The 7,305-nt window shown below is 45.3% G+C and overlaps 1 non-coding gene across 1 annotated transcript; it reads left to right on the plus strand.

Moving 5' to 3' along the window:
* Nucleotides 1–6,318: 6,318 nt before the first annotated feature.
* trnas-gcu (transfer RNA serine (anticodon GCU)) lies at nucleotides 6,319–6,400 on the plus strand. Its single transcript has one exon. It is a non-coding gene; the product is annotated as a tRNA-Ser (tRNA).
* Nucleotides 6,401–7,305: the final 905 nt, after the last annotated feature.

Here is a 7,305-nt window from a genome sequence, read left to right on the forward strand (position 1 = left end):
TGATTCCTTTGCTGCGGACTGATCGTTCGTCCTCATTGAGGGGAAGGTCTGGATGGATGGTGGGAGCTGCTGGGAGCTTCTATCTGGTGTGGGTGTGGAGCTGGGAGTGGGGGCGGAGCCTGTAACTGGAGTGGGTGTGATGGTGGAGGGAATGGGGTGGAGTCATGAGCAGGTGTAGTGTTCCCCTCAGGGTTCTGGGGGGCGGGGATGGTGACAGTGGGATCTGTGGGGGGCGTATCAGCAGAATGCAGGTGAGTGGTGTTGTGGGGGGTGAAAGTGGTAGAAGACACGGCAGTTGGGGTGGCGGAAGTCAAAGAGCGTGTGACATCAGCGATGATGTGAGGGGCGGAAGGATGTCACGTGTGATGCATGAGGAATTGTGAGGGGCGGAAGTGGTTTTGGGAATGGCCATGATGTGGGCGGAAGTAACATCATCAATCAGCGTGGGGGGGGCTGATTCACCAGCCGCATTACAAATTGCGTCCGAGCAGTAGCAGAGGCCGGGGGATTCTTCCTGAAAGTTTGAGGAGCGCTGGTTATGGAGGTGGGTAGATAAAAGTTTGTTGTACTTATAGTTTTTGATGTTTGAGATGGAGTTGAAATACTGTTTGTTGAGAGTATGAATTCTCCTGAAGATATAGTACAGAGTGGGTCCTTTGCAATTCTGAGAGAGTATGGTCCTCAACTGAGGCAGGGCTGACTGTAGAGTGGTTAGGTGACGGCGCATTGATCTGAAACGTTAACTGTGATCCATCCATCCAGACCTTCCCCTCACTTAGGACGAACGATCAGTCCTCAGCAAAGGAATCACCTTCATCCCCCTCCGTCCATGCATCAATGAATTTTATTCACGCCGTCTGGCGCACTGACCTCTAAACCGCTGAAGCCTAATACCAACTCAAGGACACTTCTTCCTACCGCCTCTCGACCATGACACCACCTCCATCAACAAACCATCATCTCCCAGACCATACAGAACCTCATAACCTCAGGAGATCTCCCAAACACAGCTTTCAACCTCATTATCCGGGAACACCGCACTGCCCGATTCCACCTCCTTCCCAAGATCCACATGCCTGACCACGCTGGCCGACCCATTGTCTCAGCATGCTCCTGCCTCACTGAACTCATCTCTACCTGCCTCGAAACTGTCCTATCTCCCCAGTCCAGGAACTCCCCACATACGTTCGAGACACCACCCACGCCCTCCACCTCCTCCAAGAATTCCGTTTCCCCGGCCACCAATGCCTCATCTTCACCATGGATATCCTATCCCTCTACACCTTCTTCCAACATGACCAGGGCCTGCAAGCCCTCCGGTTCTTCCTCTCCTGAGGTCCCCAACAGTACCCTTCCACCGACACTCTCATTCATTTGGCCGAACTGGTCCTCACCCTTAACAATTTCTCCTTCGAATCCTCCCACTTCCTCCAGACCAAAGGGGTAGCCATGGGCACACGTATGGGCCCCAGCCATGCTTATCTATTTGTTGGCTACGGAGAAGAGTCGATCTTCCGTCATTACACCGGCACCACTCCCCACCTCTTCCTCCGCTAGATCGATGACTGCTTTGGCGCCACCTCGTGCTCCCACGAGGAGGTTGAGCAATTCATCAACTTCACCAACACATTCCACACTGACCTTAAATTTACCCGGATCATCTCTGACGCCTCCCTCCCCTTCCTGGACCTCTACATCTCCATGAATGACGACCGACTTGACACTGATATTTTTTTACAAACCCACCGACTCCCACAGCTACCTGAATTACAACTGTTCCCATCCTACCTCTTGCAAAAATGCCATCCCGTATTCTCAATTCCTCCGCCTCAGCCGTATCTGCTCCCAGGAGGACCAGTTCCACCACAGAACATACCAGATGGCCTCCTTCTTTTGAGACTGCAATTTCCCTTCCCACGCGGTTAAAGATGCCCTCCAACGCATCTCGTCTACATCCCGCACCACCGCCTTCAGACCCCACCCCTCCAATTGTAACAAAGACAGAACGCCCCTGGTGCTCACCTTCCACTGCACCAACCTTCGCATAAACCAAAGCATCCGCCGACATTTCCGCTACCTCGAAACAGACCCCACCACCAGGAACATATTTTCCTCCCCGCCCCTTTCCCCTTCCGCAAAGACCGTTCACTTCGTGACAACCTGGTCAGGTCCACGCCCCCTACAACCCACCCTCCCATCCTGGCATTTTGGCCTGCCACCGCAGGAACTGCAAAACCTGCGCCCACACATCCTCCCTCACCTCTATCCAAGGCCCAAAAGGAGCCTTCCACATCCATCAAAGTTTTACCTGCATATCCACTAATATCATTTGTTGTATCCCTTGGTCCTGATGCGGTCTCTTCTACTTTGGGGAGACTGGACGCCTCCTAGCAGAGCGCTTTAGGGAACATCTCTGGGACACCCACACCAATCAACCCACCGCCCTGTGGCGCAACATTTCAACTCTCCCTCCAACTCTGCCGATGACGTGGAGGTCCTGGGCCCCCTTCACTGCCGCTCCCTCGCCACCAGACGCCTGGAGGAAGAACGCCACATCTTCCGCCTCGGAACACTTCAACCCCAGAGCATCAATGTGGACTTCAACAATTTCCTCATTTCCCCTTCCCCCACCTCACCCCAGTCCCAAACTTCCAGATCAGCACTGTCCCCGTGACTTGTCCTGACTTGTTCTACCTGCCTATCTTCTTTTCCACCTATCCACTCCACCCTCTCCGCTCCCCCGACCTATCACCTTCATTCCGTCCCCCACTCCCTATTGTACTCTATGCTACTTTCTCCCAATCCCCACCCTCCTCTAGCTTATCTCTCCACTCTTCAGGCTCTCTGCTTTTATTCCTGATGAAGGGCTTTTGCTCGAAACGGTGATTTTACTGCTCTTTGGATGCTGCTTGAACTGCTGTGCTCTTCCATCACGAATCCAGTTTCTGATCCATTGGTCCGTTCCTCCACAGATCTGTCAGAAATACTGAACTTTTCCAGCAACTTCTGTATTTGTTTGATTTTCAACATCGGCGGTTCTTTCGGTTTTTTTTTCTTATTTTCTACCAATATGATTTGACTAAAGATTATGTTGAATGTTTTGAATATGACTGCGATAGAATGGCCAGATTTCAAAAGCCCGCTACTGCTACTTGGTTCACGTGACCAATGCCTTTCCACTTGATCACTGCGCCCTACAGCTGCACTGCAGATAAATTAACAAAATTATAGCATTCTCTCGGTTTGGTAATCAGGAGCGAGATTGTTTGAATTGTTGAAAAAGTAAGACATACTGATAAAATACAGTATATTAAATGGGGAACCATAAGGGAAACAGAGAACAGTGAAAGATCGTGTTCTGGTAAAATTTAAATGTCATTGCTCAAGATTCAGAAAATGCTAACATTCACAAACATACCACAATGTGGAATGTAACTTTCAGGACAAGCAAAGCAAGCAGATTGCAAAATCTTAGTCTGAAAGTTTTGCAGCATCAGTTTTAGGTTAGATGAATGCACGCATGGGTTTCAGTGCTGTAATGATCTCATAAACTGTAGAAGGAAATCCTTGCCTTCGAGGATACGTGTGGAATGTTCACTGATTCATCCCAGTAATGGCAGGACTGTCCTCTGGAAGCATATGAGTACAATTATTCAATGCTCCATGGAGTTTCGAATAAGAGGTGAAGGAGATGTCTACATTCACAAATTAATCATTCAGTGGAACTCAATACAAGGACACATGAAGTGATAAACAAAGTGGGCAAGAACACGGAAATATGATACACAATAGAAACGACAATTTCTATGTGCAAAGTGTCGATTTCAGACCTACGGTGGCTTTTGGTAATGATATTTATTGTCCAGAACCAGTCTGCACTGGAATGACTCGAGCCCTACTGTGATGTATTTGAACTTCAGTTACCTTTAGAAATAGCTGACACTCACTCAGATCATGGAGATTTAGAGAAATCAAATTTAAAGCAAATAGTTCATCTTGTAACTGTGAAATCTTTAGGTCATCCTCAGTGGGAGCATTGTGTGTAATCCTTGTCCTTATTCTCCAACAAAGACATGTGAAGAGGTTAGGAAGGGCACAGACGCTGCTTACTGATTAGCAAGACATGAGGAAGCCCAGCGACGGGGTGTACTGAGATATAAAAACATCAGAAAGGATAGAAATGATTTCATCCGCATTATGGACAGAATGACGGAGTTTATTCACGACATGTGGAAATGCTGGACCAGAAACACTCAAGTTTAAAAGTAAACAAAAGAGGATTTTCTCATAACGTGTGGTTTGAAGTGACTAAATCGGGGAAATTCCATCTTTTAAGTGAATCAACAACTTTAGTTGGAGCTTCAAAACCATTAGTGAATGATTAAGAAAAGATTGGATGAGAGTTTCTTCCACTCAATAAAGTTGCTGAATTCCTGAATGACTTTCTGGAAATAAAACATAGATTTATGATTTCATAGTGTTTTAAAAAACACACGAACAAACATACAAGGAGGGAATTTACCATTGAAAGAAAGGAAAAGTGTGGGTGTGGATTAATTTCGATTTGGTTGTTTTCAGACACAAAGACACTTCATGAACACGTTCAGCTGAATAAAATTGACTATAAAAAGTTCCTGGATTTGAAAGATAAAGCGTATTTTTCAAGGTGAAGCGTTGTAAATGGGGCTGATGTCGTAAAATAACTGCAGACAGAAGTTACATCCTAATGAGTGGCAATTGAATCGTCATTTGGAGACGCCACACCTAAAAGATTTGACCACATTCACATGACGTTAGGTGCATTTCACGCTTTCTGATATCCACCACCGTCTACTCTGTCTTTTTTGTATTTTTAACCCTCTGTGCTGCTCTGCAGCACACCATTCCAGCTGAAAGATGCTCAGACTAAAAGTGAATACAATATTCAGACGGTCCTATGCGATCAGTCTATTTTTTTTTTATTATTACAATGGCCATTGCGAGTTTGCAACAATCTACATAACATGAAAACAGATCAACATCTATTTTCCCGGAATTTAACGCAGTGCACATGGGAAACTTTAACCGTCTGCTGAAAAATCACCTTCGGCTCTCCCTCCACACATGTCTCTTCACGTTTTAAGTATTTGCAGTATGTTTGTTGATCAAGATGTCATTATCCTGAAAAGGTCGTTTCTCAATCCACAAAAACTGGTACTTTCCCATAAACGTGACATTGCTCAATATCACCTTCTACCCGTACCCCTCAACACGACAAATTGATGCTGCTCCATGTGAGGCTCAAACTTAAAACTTCGGCAGAGCGCAGCCCACTATACTGGCACAGAGATACCGTGCACTGGTCACTGGAGCAACACATTAATGCTTACCTCCACATTCCTGGTTGTACATTAACGGTTGGGAAACCGAGTTTCTCTGATTCCATGGCTGGTCACTGCGATTATACGATCATCCTCACCAGTGGTTCTGACCCTGTGTGAGGCAAGTGGTGAGCTACTCATTGCAAAGATGTAAGAATGTGCAACTTCAACTTTTGCCTTCACTTATCCATGAGCCTTTTATTTTGTTTTTCATCTGTAGAAATCTTAAAACCTTCATCTTGAACAGACTCAATAACAGATCTCCATTGTGTCTCTGGCATCAAATTCCAAAATGTAAACCCCTTCTGAATTCTTCCACCGCAGTCTGCTGTTTGGGAAGTTTTCCTGTTCAGGGGAATGCACTTGTCAGTGTGTCAACTGCTGCTCTCAGCATTCGCTCTGGCACTGCACTCATTTTCCTTCTGACACTTGCTCACTGTGTTGCTGTGATCATACAGTGGCTTGGTGTCACACAGCCAGGAAAATGATACAGATCAAGGTTTTTGCATTGTTGAATTCAATTGTCAGTTTAGCCTTATTTAGGATTTCAAAATTGCCTGTCCTGTACACAAGTGCGTGTCAAAAATATCTGAGTGGAAGAAAGGTGTTCTGAATAATGACATTGAGCACTATGCACTCTCCTCCAGTCTGGAAAACAATTCCTCACAGACAACTTTACACCTCCTGCTGTCACGGGCTCTTCAGTCCGTTGACTTTAAATCTTCACAGAATTCAACAGACCTTGTTACATCGTCATTTCTTCATTTTTGTTCAGATGACTGTGAGCAGAGTGTCACAGTGGGAGTCTGTTTGCCCCACAACTCAGAGGTAAGACGATACTATTGGAACCGTCCTGTACTATTTATCATTTCACCAATACCATGGAGAAATATCTGCTGCTCAGCATAATTTACACAATTCACTTATTCATAAGGTCAAATGTGGCCGTGACATATGTGACGAGGTGGCCGAGAGGTTAAGGCGATGGACTGCTAATCCATTGTGTTCTGCACGCGTGGGTTCGAATCCCACTCTCGTCGCTGTTATCAAGGATTTTCAATTTTGCTATCTTTGGATGATCACAGCTGTCCAATGGTCTGTTTATGTGCATCGACGCTATAATAAAATCTCAAAGAATAATTTGAGTCTGTTACCTAAACTACAGTGAAATGTTGATTGAAATGGGACAATGAAAAGGAACGCGATTGTCTTTTCCAAGTCAAGTTGCTGTGAACTTTTATCGTATGAAAGAGATCCAGAGAACCAAATAACGAGAGATGCGAAGTACATGTTGATGCATGCGATTCTTAATGAGTGTTTTGTCAGATGAAATTTGTAGCAGTTGGGTAGAAGTGATTCATCTTGGTGAAAAGAGCACAGAGAGACAGCACGAAACAATGGAGATATTTCAAAAGTGGCAGGGGCTGGGTGTAGGGGCACCCAAGAACTGGCTGTAAATGCACAGTAGAGAATTACCGATGTGGGTACCGTGCATGGGCACAGACAGACTTACACATTGGTCTTATCCTTTCCCCCTTGCTCTCGCCATTAATGAATGCTGGACATAAGACACATATAAACACAAGATGTGGGAAGGAAACTCCCTCTCGTTATGCACACACTTGATGCATCATATTGAACTATGAACAACTGGAGAAGTCAGCAAGTTAACTGCAGGGACTGAATCTAAACTGTGTATCAATAACCGCAGATTTATGCAGCATAAACATGAAAACTGATTTGAAATGTCTTTATACGCATGTCATTAACAGACGGTTCGTTCTAATACCCGTGTGGCTGAAAGAAGTAGACACCACATTTCAAGGTGGATGACAACATTACCAATTTTGTTCAGAAATTGAGATCTATTTGATCATTTGACACAGTGACCAAGTTTAATTTAAATAATACAAACCAAATTCCCTCACGTGAAATAAAAGAGTGA

Source organism: Chiloscyllium plagiosum, unplaced genomic scaffold (assembly GCF_037043375.1).
Source record: "Chiloscyllium plagiosum isolate Xiang-an unplaced genomic scaffold, Cpla_swu_hap1 HiC_scaffold_21, whole genome shotgun sequence".
In the NCBI taxonomy this organism is placed as follows: domain Eukaryota; kingdom Metazoa; phylum Chordata; class Chondrichthyes; order Orectolobiformes; family Hemiscylliidae; genus Chiloscyllium; species Chiloscyllium plagiosum.